Raw genomic sequence first — 14,471 nt, forward strand, 5'->3', positions numbered from 1 at the left:
AAGGGCCTGGAGATGACTTAATCACCAGTGGCTAATGATTTAATCAGTCATACCTGCTTAATGAGCCTCCATAAAACCCTTAAACAATGGGGTTCAGAGAGCCTCTGGGTTGGTGCTGGGAGGGCAGGGCGCCCGGAGAGCACAGGGTATCTTCCTCCACCTTCCCACATAATTTGCCCCCATGCATCTCTTCCATTTGGCTGTTCCTGAGTTGTAAACTTTGTCATAAGCCAGTAATCATAAGTAAAGCACTTTCCTGAGTTCTCTGATCCATTCTCACAAATTATCAAACCTGAGGAGGGAATTGTGGGAACCCTCGATGTACAGTCATTTAGTCAGAAGCACAAGCAACAACCTGGGACGTGAGATTGGCATCTGAAGTGGGGGGCAGTCTTGTGGGACTAAGCCCTTAACCTACGAGGTTTGCACTGACTCCGGGTAGTTCGTGTCAGAATTGAGTTAAATTGTAGGACACCCAGTCGGTGTCCACCAAAAATTAGAGGCTAGCTTAGGGTGGAGAAACATACACCTTTGGTGTCAGAAATGTTGGGAGTAGTGTAGAAGGAAATAGGTTTTTTCCTTTTATAACCCCAGTGAGTGAATTGTGCCAGGTATAGAACATAAGACATAAGGGATCTTGTAAAGCAACCATACTCCAATAAAAAATTTTTTAGAAAAGAAAAAAAGACAGTGGCGGGATCGATATAACTGAAAAGCTCACTTTGCCAAAGGCCGTCAAACTAAGATAGACAGAATCAACAACCAATGTGATGTAGGCCAAATACAACATGTTTGGGGGGTGAATCTGCACCATAAACTCCCTGATTTATGGAGACTTAACTGTACACAGAAAAGAAAAAAATTAAGGTGTTATGTTTTTTTTTCCCATACCTCTAAGCAATTAACTCAATTCCCTGAAACTGACCAGGTGTCCCACAAATTGAACTTAATTCTGGCACTATATACCTGACCTGTCAGATTCCACAGGCTAAGGGCTCAGTCCCTCAAAACTGCCCCCCAAGTCAGACACCAATTGCAAGTCCAGGTTGTCACCCGCACTTCTGACTGACTGGCTATAAATTGGAGGTTCCCGCGACCCCCTCCTAGGGTTGAATTAATTTGCTAGAGCAGCTCACAGAACTCAGGAAATCAGCTTACTCCCTAGTTTATCTTTTTTTTTTTTTTACAAAAGATATTAGAGGGTAAGAATTGAACAGCCAGATAAAGAGACACAGGGATCGAAGTCTAGCACACAGGACCTTCTATCCCAATAGACTCTGGGGCCCAGCACGTGAAAGCATTCTGATTCACCAACCTGGAAGCTTTTCCAACCTTCCTTTTGGGTTTTTATGGAGGCTCCATTGTACAGGCATAGTTGATTAAATCATTGGCCACTGGTGATTGATTCAACTTCTAGCCCCTCTTCCCTCCCCAAAGGTCAGTGGGGTGGGAATGAAAGGTCCGACCCTCTTATCAGGCTTGGTTCCCCTGGCAACCAGCCCCTATCCTTACATTACCAAGGGGCTTTCCAAAAGTAATCTCATTAACATAACAAAGGACATCCTTATTACTCTCAACACTTTAGGAAATCCCGTGGGTTTTAGGAGCTGCCTGCAGGAACAATGGACAAAGACCAAATATACATTTCTCATTAAAGTCACAATGTCACAGGTGTAATGAAAAAAGCCTTACCATTTAGAAAGAAAGGTGCCCTTTTGTAGAGAATGCTGGGGAATGTTGGCCCTTAGACTTGTGCAGGCCCCTTCTCCCACCCACCAAACACACACCTTGACATTGACAGATGTTTTCCAGCTCTTTTGTTTTGGTTTTTTTAATATAAAGATAAGGTCTTGAGAATTCTAAATTCGCACTTTACCGCGGAATTGATTTTGAAACCAATTGAGACATTAAAATACTTGAGGGACAAGAATTTGTCTTAGAGCTTGAAGCTTTTATTTTCCAAGATAAATATTTTCCTTTTTTAGGAAATGCTGATTAGCCTGTGTAAGTCAGAGACTATTTCTGAAGCAGACAGAAAATCCTGTTTCTTTTGTGCCTAAGGGAATTTATAAAGTCACTCACTTCTTTATGAAAATGATACAGATCTCCAGAAAATATATTATCTTAATATCCACTGATAGAAGCCATAATACTTTAACTCTCAAAACTCCCCCTGGAATCTGCTAAATGTGAGACTTATCACACATGCATCATCCATGCAGCACTGCAGGGCACAATAAAAATTAAGATTTGCACTGGAAATCAGTTTTCTTTAGTTACACATTTAACCTAAGCACTATGGCAACAGAATATAAGATAAAGTAGGTCATGAATTTCAATTGGAATGGCTTAGTTGATAGAAAAGCTCAGTTGTAATTTGTTGCTCATTTTTTAGGAGTCTTTACATAAAAATTCTTCCATTCCACACACCCCTGCCAATGTAATCTAACAACAACCTCGCAGATAAAAATCATAAGACTAAATTCTTGAATGGGACTCATTCAATCTCAGTAGTTATTTGGTTTGCCACTTAACGAGTAGTGTCCATCTCCATACTCATAAATAGATGAGGAAGGGAATTCCAGGTAAAAGGAATAGCTTTATGAGTGCACAGTCCTCAAGTGTACAGTATACAACTTGAGATCATTTGGAGGATGATCAAAATCAGACACGAGGGGCTTCCCTGGTGGCGCAGTGGTTGAGAGTCTGCCTGCCGATGCAGGGGACACGGGTTCGTGCCCCGGTCCGGGAAGATCCCACATGCTGCAGAGCGGCTGGGCCCGTGAGCCATGGCCGCTGAGCCTGCGCGTCCGGAGCCTGTGCTCCGCGACGGGAGAGGTCACAACAGTGAGAGGCCCGCGTACCGCAAAAAAAAAAAACCAGACACGATAAGAGGATTTAAAAAAGGATATGTTTCTGTCACTGTAAGCCTAATGGAATCATAGGTGGAATCCTAGGAACCTAGCTGGACACCTACACCAGCTATGTAGGCTATTTTTATCCAAGAAATAAAATGAAATTAAGTTCTAATCTCTTTTATAGGATTTTCTGATTCCATCTTTCTTTGCTTCTGGGGTAAATATGTCCCTTGGTCTTACGGACCCATATTTTAAAATTCCAACTCCTCTAGGACCTTTCTGTACTAAATATTCTTTCTGCTTTTCCATCTCTTCCACGCATAGAGCTTATAGGTCTCTAGAGTACGAAAGATCTGTCTGTTTAATCTGCCAGAATAATACCTGTGTGATCTTGGGCAAATTACTTACCTTCTCTAATCCTCACTTTCCTCTCAAGGTTGCCATGTGCATTAAATGAAACAATACGAAGCCCTATCTGGAGCAGAGTAAGCTCTCAGTGGCAGTAGTTATTCTTCTTCCTCTTCTCTTCTGTCTAGACGTGTTGCTTCCTACACTACTTATAATGTGCTCCGCAGCCTTCTCACCTCCTGCACACACACACTCACATGTGCACTCTGGCAAGCACACACTTTCCCTCAACTCTTTCACATGCTTAAACTCTCCACCTGCTCTTCACTGCCAAAGAAAGAAGCATCTGCTCCGACTCACTCAGTCCCTTACTTCCCACTCATTCCTAACCACACTGCAACCTGAATTATACTTCTGCCTCTCTTCCATATCTGCCCCAGCAACAGTCTACTAAATTGCCAAAGCCAAACAATGTTCCTCAGCTTTTAACCACCTCACCTATCTTCAGCATTTAGTACCATTGGACATCTCATCTTCTCGAAAGTTTCTCTTCTCTAGTCTCCAGTCAGCTGCCCTGACTACCCTGACCCTCCCTGCTTCTTGGGTAGGTTTGCCCACTCAGGCAGCTATGAGTGAGTCAAGGGGTAAAATCATAGTGGCTCTGATCAGAGGCCTCAAAAAGTAGAACCACGCTGGCAATAATTTTGGCAAAATGGAGATAACTTTTGCAGATAAGTCTTAAACTCAGTGTTGCTCCCTAATCAACAAAAACTGAGGAGATTTTTAAACTGCTTCATACCCCAGCAACACAGAACAAAGTGAAGGGAAACCAGCAAATGTGCCCAGAGCTTTACAGTAAGCACATCAGAGAATATCCTTCCTCATCTTTTCCTACACAGATCTATGCATTAGCTGGCAGGAGCAGAAATATCTAAAACTACATGCACAACCACTGAACTGCGTGTGTTTAAAGTCTGAGCTGCAATCAGTTACAGATAGTTGAGATTCTTCTACAATTATTTTTAAATTCCTTGATCCAAAGAGGTCTTCATTTTGCTGTATATCAGTTGTGAATCTCATACAGATGAATGTCAAGAGATGGTGCAGAATCAGATAATTAACGAAGAAAGGAACTAAAACAAGGAACTGAAACTTTTCCCTTACCACCTTTTGCAAGGGTTTCACAGATTCGCAGCTAAGAAGTCATTAGAGTTAATGCAGAAATCATGATGTATATTACCTCAGTGTGTCGTATACATATTGGTTAACAGCACAGGTCCTAGAATAAGATTGCCTGGGTTCACATCCCACTTCCACCACTTATTGGTTGTGTGAAGGTGAAGTTATCGCATATCTCTTTCTAAGACTTTGTTTTGCTAAGCTATTAATCAGGGGAAATGATGATACTTTTTTCTGAGGGATTTTGAAAAGATTAAATGACAAAAATGTATGTAAACTATTTAGCTTGCATTCAAAATATGTTACGTAAATCTTCCGCTTTCTTTTGCTACATTTTCTGCTTTAGCTCCTCTCTGAGAAATTCTGCTTTAATTATTTGTAAATATACAAGCGTGTGTGTGTGTGTTTGTGTGTGTGTTGTATAGCTAAATTGGAAGATAAAGCGGGGGAAACTTGGCCTCAAGAAGACAGTCACCCCTGGTGGAAGATTACAAGGCCTGTCTCTACCCAGAGTAGAAATTGACCGCAATCCACTTCTTCCTTAAACAGAGGCAGAGGGGACTTCTGCCCCTGACCTGGAGAAAGGAGGAAAGGTGTGGGGCATCCTACATCAAAGGGGTAGGAGAGAGGGCGAGTTGCCTTCTCAAATCTATTCTCCACCAGAGTAACATTTTACTGTTTTATTATGATTATAAAATAATTCTGATTCTGAAAGCTGGAAAACACAAACACACATTAAAGAAGAAACCAAAAATGAACCCTGATCTCATAGGTCAGAGGTAACTTCTATTAATATTTTGAAGCAATTTCTTTAGTCATTTCCTATGCATCTATTTGCACATCTATAATTAACATAATTGAGATCAGTGATATATATAGTTTTGTCTACCTTTCCAATTGTTCCATTATGAGCATTTTTCAATGTTACTGAAATATCTTCAAAACTTTCTTTCCAATGACTACAAAATTGTCCTTTGGATGAATGTACTACAATTTATGTATTTATTTTAATAACTTATTGTTTTCTAATGACAAAATAATTGTATGTCCATTTATACACTTAGAAAATATAATATATAAATCACCCATAATCTTATCACTCAGATATAACCACTGTTAACATTTTGATAAATTTCTTTCTAGTAGTTTTCTATAACTAGCTGTTATTACATACTTAACTAATTGAGGTCATATATTACAAGTATTTTCCCATGTCATTAAAAATGCTCTGGAAATTTTTAGTGCCTATAAATAATAAATGACATATGTCTGATCTCACTCTCTTACTGGTAGGGAGGAAAGAAATTTCCAGCCAACAAGGATAGAAAATGTCCACAAATAGAGGGAAAAGGATTGTCTAGGGCCATGCCCTCTAAGTCAAGAGTTTCTCTAGAAAGAGTCCAGACTTCCTTGGCATGTGAGGCTGAACAGTTGCTTCCAAAAACCAAGTTGCCAAATCCAGCGTAGGGTAACTGTTTGAGTCAGAACTCCTTCGGTTACAAGCAACAGAGCCCTTTCTCAAACAAGCTTAAGAAAAAATCAACAACAGAAACAAACAAATAATAGGGATAAGGGAAAAAGGAAGGGAGGGAGGAATGGGAGAAGTTTATTAACTGAGGAAAATAAAAAGTTCTGTCACTGCTGAGTTCAGAGGCTCAAACAATGTCTTTAGAACTTATTTGTCATCTCTCATCTCTCTTCACCTGTGTTGGTATCATCCTCTCCAATATGGACAATATGGACATTTTCCTGAAAGAAAGCTATCCATATGACTCTCTGGCTTATATCTTTATAGCTCTTGATCCCAGAGGAGGAGATAGCAGTTTTCCTGATGGCTTCTGAAGAAATATCAGTGGGGCTCGTGGTTGCCTAAGCTGAATGACTCACTGGGTCAGAGAGATGGAGTATCCAGTGGCAAAGCTGGCGTCTGGGAACCACACTTAGCCGGATGCAGGAGGGCCAGTTCTACTGAATTGCATGGTAGGAGGAGTAGGGTTCTCTCAACAAGAAATGCCAGCAGAGTCATGTCCAAGCTAGTAAGAGGTTGATGGTCACATCATCACAGGCAGCAGGATCAGGAGAGGACAGAGAGGAGGAAGCTGGGGGTGAGTCGGGGCCTGACCGGCCAGGTGCCCTCCACCCACTCAGGAGGAGGTGAGGCCCTCAGTGGCAACGGGACACATGCATGCACTTCCATGTATTTAACCATTCGCATGTTGTTAACCGTTTAGCTTGTTCCAGTTCTTTTTTTATCAGTTACTCTGCTAAGAAATACTTTCTTTTTACATTTACTTTACAACATTTCTTCACCTATGACTGTAAAATAAACATATGTTCATGATAAAATGCAGAAGGCTAAATAAATACCTATATTTCTGCTACCCAGGGGGCAACCAGATTATGTGTGTGTTGTGTGTATATACACATGCACATACAAACATATATGTACACATATACACAATTGATGGCATACTTCAAGTAGAATTTCCATTCCTGATTTTTAGTTAACACTGAATTAGAAACATGTTATTAAATATTCTTTGATATCAGAATTCTGATAGTATATGGTATTTCATCGTATAAATTATCAAAAATTTTAGCCATTTCTTGGTTTGGGGACACTTAGGTCATGCCTATTTTTTCACTATTATAAGTAAACCTATATTTGGTGTAGCTATGTGTCTGCGTCTCTGAAATTTCTTTGGCATGGAGTCCTAGAAGTGGGGACACAGGGCTACACTACGTGAGCACCCTTATGAGTACAGTCACACAGACCGGCCTAGGGTCGGCTATACCAAGTTTGACGGGGAAGGGGAACGAGGGCATTCTATGTGGCCCAAGACAATCAGAATGGGGATGGTGGGATGCTGAGAAGAACTAAGCTGACCGTGAAGGCTGTAACTCTGACCTCATGGGGAAAAAAACAAGGTTTGTTTACGTTGCCATTTCACAAGATCAAATCTTAACATAGCGGCATTGGGAGTTTCACATTTTAACTTACACAGCTGTTCCTAGTGGACTGACCCACAGAAAAACAAGCCCTGCTTTACCCCTGACCTCCACTTCACTTCTACTCTGAGTTGAGCCCACCTGCTTCCAGCCCCTCAAGCCGTCCCAGAGAGAATGATCTCCACCCAGGAATGCGGGTAGAACAAACTGGAGAAGCTTATTTGCCAGAAATGGGCCACACAAGGGTTTTTTTCACAAAACAGTCAGAGGGAGGGGCTCCACTTCCCAGAGGACTCTACAAACTCTGCTCTGTGCGAAGCGAGGGGGAACAGGGTGGGGGAGGAACAGAGAATTCTCCAGCAACCTGGAGCAGCCTGGCAGGGCTGGCAGTTAGGGGCGGGAGTCCTGACAGCCAGCTGCAACTGCGAAAGGAGCGTGTAGGTGGAGAAGGACCACTTCGTGGACCAGGGTGAGTAGCAGTAATTTTACTTTTAGGGGCTGCCATGAATACAGATTTTTGGAGAAAAGAACTATGGCCAGGGAGAATTTCTGGGATGCTTTCTGCAAGGTGCCATGTATTTGGTCTGGTTCTTTAAAAAAACACCCACAGCAGAGATATGAGTTCATCTTTAAGGCTGCCAGACAGTCATGTTTCTTTTGAGTGTGACTCTGTACAGATGCTGGGCCACACGAAACCTGGGAAGAAACTTTAAAAAGCAACCAAAATATGAACCACCATATCCTCCTTAGAGGCACTCACCACGTTTTATACAGGGTCTGTAAAGTTCGTTCACTCTACTCTTTTCCTCTCTGATCCTCCACCCAAATGTTTGATACTTTTCTATTTTATGATGGGATTGACACGCCATGTGGCTGTGGAAGAGGTATTCTGAGGTAAGTTCTGGTCTTCTCGGCTCTGTAATTTTCTTTCCTCACCTTACCACATTCTCCTAACTGATCACAGCTTATTATTATTGCAAGGGCCTTGCTTTACTTGCCCTTGTGTACTCCGTACCCTGGATCCAGAGCTTTACACCTCGTGTTGTAAAATGCATACTCGCTAAGTTAAAGTGAAGGCAAGGAGTAACTCTTCCATGATTAAAGAAATCTGCTTTGTCTTCATTTATTCATCAAATCAACACACATGGATTAAGGATTTAATAGAGGAAAACCTCCTTTCTTCACTCTATTATATAAACTGCTTTTCTGTTCTCCTTCAAGAATGTGACTTTTCACCTGTGGATGATTTTAAAATGGGCTCTAAGCAAAGCACATCCTGGAATGAAGAAGAAAGCAGTTTCTTTTTGATAAAGACCTGGCTTCTGTTGTCAAAGGACAGAAGAGGTCAGGCAGTATCCTCCCTTTCTACAGAGTAAGGCACCTTTTTTGTATTGAGATGTTTAAAATTCTTTAATCAAGAAGTGCTCTGGCCTGATAATTAAGGGATGTGTTTGGCTTAGTTTATCTTTTCTGAGGATGAAAGGAGAAAAGAACTGTGGTTTGGGAAGAGAGAGGAGGCCTTCTTATGACACTAGCCACAAGACAGAAAACGGTCTTGGGACCAATATAGGCCAGAACGGCCTCATCAAAGCAACAGAGGTGGCAAAGGAAAATGGACAGGGGTTTTAGGAGTTAACCACGCGTGGGTGCTCTGCTACCCCACGCTGAGAAGCCAGATGGAGCAGAAGGAAGGGAAGAGAGGAGTTTGTGGTCTCCAAGTAACTCTTGGTCCCCTTTCACCACATGGGCTTCTGGCCTGGAAACTGGCTTGCAGACATTTTCTCTGCTGGTCTCTCAGGCACGGGTCACCAGTGAGCGAGGGAGGGACAGTTGTAGGGGGGAGAGCGTCGAGTGACCAACCCTCCAGGTTTGCCCGGGACACTCTAGGTTTTCTGTTGACAGTCTTGCATCCTGGGAAACCCTTCAGTTCCTTGCAAAACTGGACACTTGGTTATCCTACTCACCAACCTGGAGTCGTCTCATGGAAAAATCAGGTATTCACGGATTCACGAAAAGTTACTTTTTTTTTCACAATTTCAAATGTTCAGATTGCATGTCCACAAATACCGAGTCACTCAGTCATAAAACCAGAAAGCCAGCGAGTATTGGATTAGACCGAATGTGGGAAGTGGGGAGATTTGTGCAACAGATTTGTAAACAACTCACTGCAAATGTAGGGGAGGGAGATGCTAATGTTTTTAAGCAGCAAACAATGGTAAAAATGTAGAGTATTTAATTTTTATTCATTTGAAATATGTAGAAATGCTGTTGATTTTCCCTTTATTATTATGTTTTATATCAATATAAGAGTTTTGTTTGTTCTTTGTTTTGGATTCAGAGAATGTAACTATTCACAAGGGATGTCATTGGTCTTAGCTGTTTATCTCTGAATCCTCCCAACAGTGGGGTTTGAAGAACGTAAACCTCATGCTTAGGGAAGTACTGTTTCCACATTTCTTAATGTTCTGCTGAAAACCATTGGCTTCACGTACCACTGACGGTACAAGTCAGGGTCGCTACCCTAAAGCAGGCACTCAACCTGTGAGTCCTCTCCATGCTCCAAATGCTGATCTCGTCACACACCCACCCACCCCCTTCTTTTTCCTCTTACTGATTCACAAAGAGCACGGGCTTCATTAGAAGGCTTCCATCCTGCCAGCAGAACCTCAATCCTGACCCCATCCACATTTCTTTCTCTCCCTTTCTCCTGCCGTAATAAAGGAATTGCTTTGTTTCTAAGTCACTGGCCTCTACTTTGCTGACTCCATCCTCACCTCCCTCCCAGGAGCTCCCATGTCAATCACCATCACCTCTACTTCCATATCTTCAGTTGCCCCTTCTCTATGGCTCCATCCTTCAGCGTTTCACATGCTGAATTTACTCCCATCTTTAAAAGAAATTATTTTCCTATCCCAATTGTTCTCAGCGCTAGCTACTCATTAGAATCACCTGGGAAGCTTTAAAAACTTTACCGTGCCCAGGCTGCACCTCAGAACAATTAAGTCAGAATTGGCAGGGTGGGACCCAGGTGTCAGAATTTATTTTGCAAGCTCCCCAGGTGATTCCAGTGTGTAGCCAGGATTAAGAAACACTGATCCAACCTACCTAACCGTCCAGCTACCCCCAGCTGTGCTCATTCACTGTCAAACTCGACTTGCTACTCCTTTCCCCGACCCCTCATTCATGCCTCTACCAGTGTGACCCTGCACGCCCCCTCCACCCACCAAGGCATCAAGGTCACTGAAGGGCTTCTCATTGCTAAATCCCACACTCTGACCCAGCAGCCTTGACCTGTTGGCCATCCCTTCCTTCTTGAAGCATTCCTGTCCCCTGGTTCCCACACTGCCCTCTCCTTTCTCCTTATCCCCCTTGCCTTCCAATTTCCTGGTCTCCCTCTCCTCAGATTCCCTCCTTATCCCTTTCTCTGCCCACTCTTTTTGGGCCGTCTCATCCACTCTCTTGGCTTTTATTGCCACCCAATGTCGAGGACTCCCAAAGAGCCTACCCAGCTTTCTGGACACCCCTGTCCTACCTCCTGCTGCCTCCTGCACAGCTCCACCCAGAGCTCTCAGGAGCACCCTCCAATTAAATGCCAAGACTGAACGCGTCATCTCACCCCGTACTCCCAAACATGTTCTTTCTTCATTGTTTCCTACGTCTATTTACATCCGGTTGCCCCAGTAATGTGGGCATTGCCCTTGCTCTTGGAAACCTCTCATGCAGTCGTTCAATTCCAGTTTGTGCTACCTCCTAAGTCATTTTAATTCAGCTGTCTTTTAAAATGCTACTCCTCTAGGAGGGCTTCTCTGATGCCTAGACTAGGTTTGGCTCCCTGCTATGTGCTTTGAGAGCACGTGATCCTTGCCCTAGCATAACACTCAGCAAAACCTATAGGAACTGCTTAATGCCTGACTTCCACTGAGGACAGGAAGGTGCTAGGGACTCAGCAACACAGTCTTTACCCACAAGCATCTTAGAGTCTAGAGAAGAAAATGGACCATTGTAATAGACACAGAAAAATGCACAAGTATGTGTAGGGCTCTCAACAGTCTGTATAAGGATTGCTTGACTATTCATAGATGGCTTGAGGGGTCCAGCCGAAGAAGGGCTGTGGAGCAGGTGGGGCCCCTCCTGGCTTCAGTCTAGCACCTCACTGATAAGTAGGTCTACTGAATTGATTCCAAGTGAATTCTTTTGGAAAGAATAGAATAAATTGCATGTATCTTCATTTAGAAATGCTGACTCTAATGGTTAAGAATATTGTATTGTATATTTGAAAGTTGCTGAGAGAGTAGATCTTAAAATTTCTTATCACAAGAAAAAAATTGTTATGTGGGGTGATGGATGTTAACTAAACTTATTGTGGTCATCGTTTCCCAATATATACATAAATCATTATGTTGTACACCTAGAATTAATATAGTGTTATATGTCAATTATATTTCATTAAAGAAAAAAAATGAAGGGAAGAAAAAAAGATGCTGACTAATTCTGAAGCTCTTAGACCTAAGTATGGTCTGAAAATCTAAGCATTTTAATTCTCTAAACTATTCTGAAATAAACAATCTTACTAAAAAGGCTTGGTATACCTTTGCAAAATCTATTATGTATTTATAAATATGATGGGCATATTAAATATTTGAAAATGTATTATAAGTTATTGTATGGCACCCCAAATTCAACCTACTTTCCCTTCCTAAAAAGAATCATGCAGCTGTTAGTTCATTTAAGGAAGCCTATCCTCCAGTTCTCTTGCACTATATGCACTAAGGAGGCGTGATTCATGTGTGGTGATAGCTGTGGAGAAAAGATCAAATTTGGTCATCTTGCAGCTGATTGAAATTTTGTGACCTTTCAGGTGTTTGTTTTCAAAGAGGGCAATGCCAAAAAAAATAAAAATAAAGTTCTAAAGTCTGTTTTTCTTACGCTTTTTATTAAACTACAGTTTCTGAAATCTAAAATAAGTTCCAATTACCAGTTCTCTACGAGAGCCCTGTTTTCCACAGGGCTCCTATGTGGCTTTTAGGAATTCCCAGGGTTAATAATTTGTCTTCGCGCCAAACCCCTGGCTTCATTTTCCTTTGCCCATCTGCACATTTTGCATGCATACAGGCTGTTGGTGTGCATATGTATCCAAGCCTTTGCATATGGAATGAGTATGCTTTCAAAAAGCAGGCCCATAAAAGTTCTAAAGCAGGCAGTGAGTTACTTGGAGGCGGTCCAGCCGCACGCTGCAGATGGCGCTACTGCGATGGAGTAGGGGGAGTTCGTAGCTCGGATCAAACCTCCCCAACGAACCTCTGCGCTCTCCAGCGGGAGGTGCGGGCTCTGTGCGCTTACTCTTTGTGAGGGCCTTCCACACAGCACTAAGTATGAAATTAATGGAGGAAAATGCAAGGCTCTTTGTAATGAATGCAGAACAACGTCTGCACGCCTTTGTTTGCAACTTGGAGGAAAAAAATGGTCTAAAGGCTGAAACCAGTGTCAGTATTTGATAATAATGAGGAATAGTTACAGTGATCATCAAACCCTCTAACTTGCTATAAAAGAGGAAACCGCAGGGCTTCCCTGGTGGCGCAGTGGTTGAGAGTCTGCCTGCCGATAGAGGGGACAAGGGTTCGTGCCCCGGTCCGGGAATATCCCACATGCTGCAGAGCGGCTAGGCCTGTGAGCCATGGCCGCTGAGCCTGCGCGTCAGGAGCCTGTACTCCGCACAGGAGAGGCCACAACAGTGAGAGGCCCGCGTACCACAAAAAAAAAAAAAAAGAGGAAACCACAATGGGCTGGTTACGATCTTGGGGGTGTCTCAATATCTTTTTCACTTAGTTCCACAGAAAGCCAATTGTCTAGTGAAAGTAATGGTTTATACAGATTTAAGTCATGTTACTGCCCGAGGAGGCTGCTAGATGGGAAAGGAGAGCAGAGAGAGTATATTTGATCTAAGAAAGAATATTTAAAACATGAGGTCAGAATAGCTGGGGAGCGTTTGGAATGTCTAATTCTGAATTCAGGGTGTTTTACACCTAAGTTTGTACTAAGTTAAAGTTTGCAATAAAGGCTGTGATCAAGAACACAATAAACGGCACCAGCCCCTGACTGGTTTTGACCCTGAGCTCCAACCACAAAGCCCTTGTATCTGGGGATAGTGGCTGACAGCTCAGCTCAGGCCTGAAAGCTAGAGGAAAGGGACAGAAGTGATTTATTTTTGAAGATTCTTGTTCCATTATCTTGCTCTCCACAGTGCCTGGCACAGCTCTTCGTACATAGTTGGCACCCCAAATATTTGTTGAGCTGAAATGATTGTCTACCAACTGAACAAGCACAAAAAGGGCAGGGTGTGCAGGACAGGACAATACTGAGCTGAGCTTGTGCAGTTGCGAGAGAATTGCCTTAAAGAGTTCGGAGCGGAGGGGGGACTTCCCTGGCGGTCTAGTGGTTAAGACTCAGCGCTCCACCGCAGGGGGTGGGGGGTTGGAACTAAGATCCCACGTGCCCTGAGGTGTCCCAAAAGGGAAAAAAAAAAAAAAAGAGTTCAGGGGGACCTCTGAGGGAGGGAAAGAGGAAGGGGAAGTGGCTGATGTGCCTTACCATAAATCTTTTGATGGGCTGAAAACACAAATGCCTTGATTCTCAGACAATGCAAAGCAATGAAAATCAAACACTATGTAAACCATTTACAAGGAAAGGTGGAGTTTGCTTAGGAAGGACAATTTGGGAGTTATCATGTTTTCCATTTATACAGAAATTCATTCCTGGAATAGCTATTCTCCTTAGCAGGTGTCCCTCTGGTCCCTCATTAGGCATGGCCAGGAGGTGGCCCATGAAGTGGCTGTACCCTGAGTGCCTTCTTCAACATGTGGCTTCCTCAAGTGAATTTTTCAAAGTACTGTGTTGACTGGACAATGGTTAAAACTATGGTGAGGGCTACCCTGGTGGCGCAGTGGTTGAGAGTCCGCCTGCCGATGTAGGGGACGCGGGTTCGTGCCCCGGTCCGGGAAGATCCCACATGCTGCGGAGCGGCTAGGCCCGTGAGCCATGGCCGCTGAGCCTGCGCGTCTGGAGCCTGTGTTCTGCAGCGGGAGAGGCCACAACGGTGAGAGGCCCGTGTACCACAAAAAAAAAAAAAAAAAATCTGGT

At 43.1% G+C, this 14,471-nt stretch overlaps 1 protein-coding gene across 1 annotated transcript in view; it reads right to left on the bottom strand.

Annotated features, from left to right (window-relative positions):
- The window catches only part of SSR3 (signal sequence receptor subunit 3), a 28,611-nt gene extending 15,977 nt beyond the window's left edge, over nt 1–12,634 (bottom strand). Inside the window, exon 1 of the mRNA XM_065876124.1 lies at nt 12,629–12,634. The gene's annotated coding sequence lies outside the window, so the exon portion shown is untranslated. The remainder of the gene's footprint in view (nt 1–12,628) is intronic.
- Nucleotides 12,635–14,471: the final 1,837 nt, after the last annotated feature.

This window comes from Phocoena phocoena, chromosome 4, assembly GCF_963924675.1.
Source record: "Phocoena phocoena chromosome 4, mPhoPho1.1, whole genome shotgun sequence".
NCBI lineage: Eukaryota > Metazoa > Chordata > Mammalia > Artiodactyla > Phocoenidae > Phocoena > Phocoena phocoena.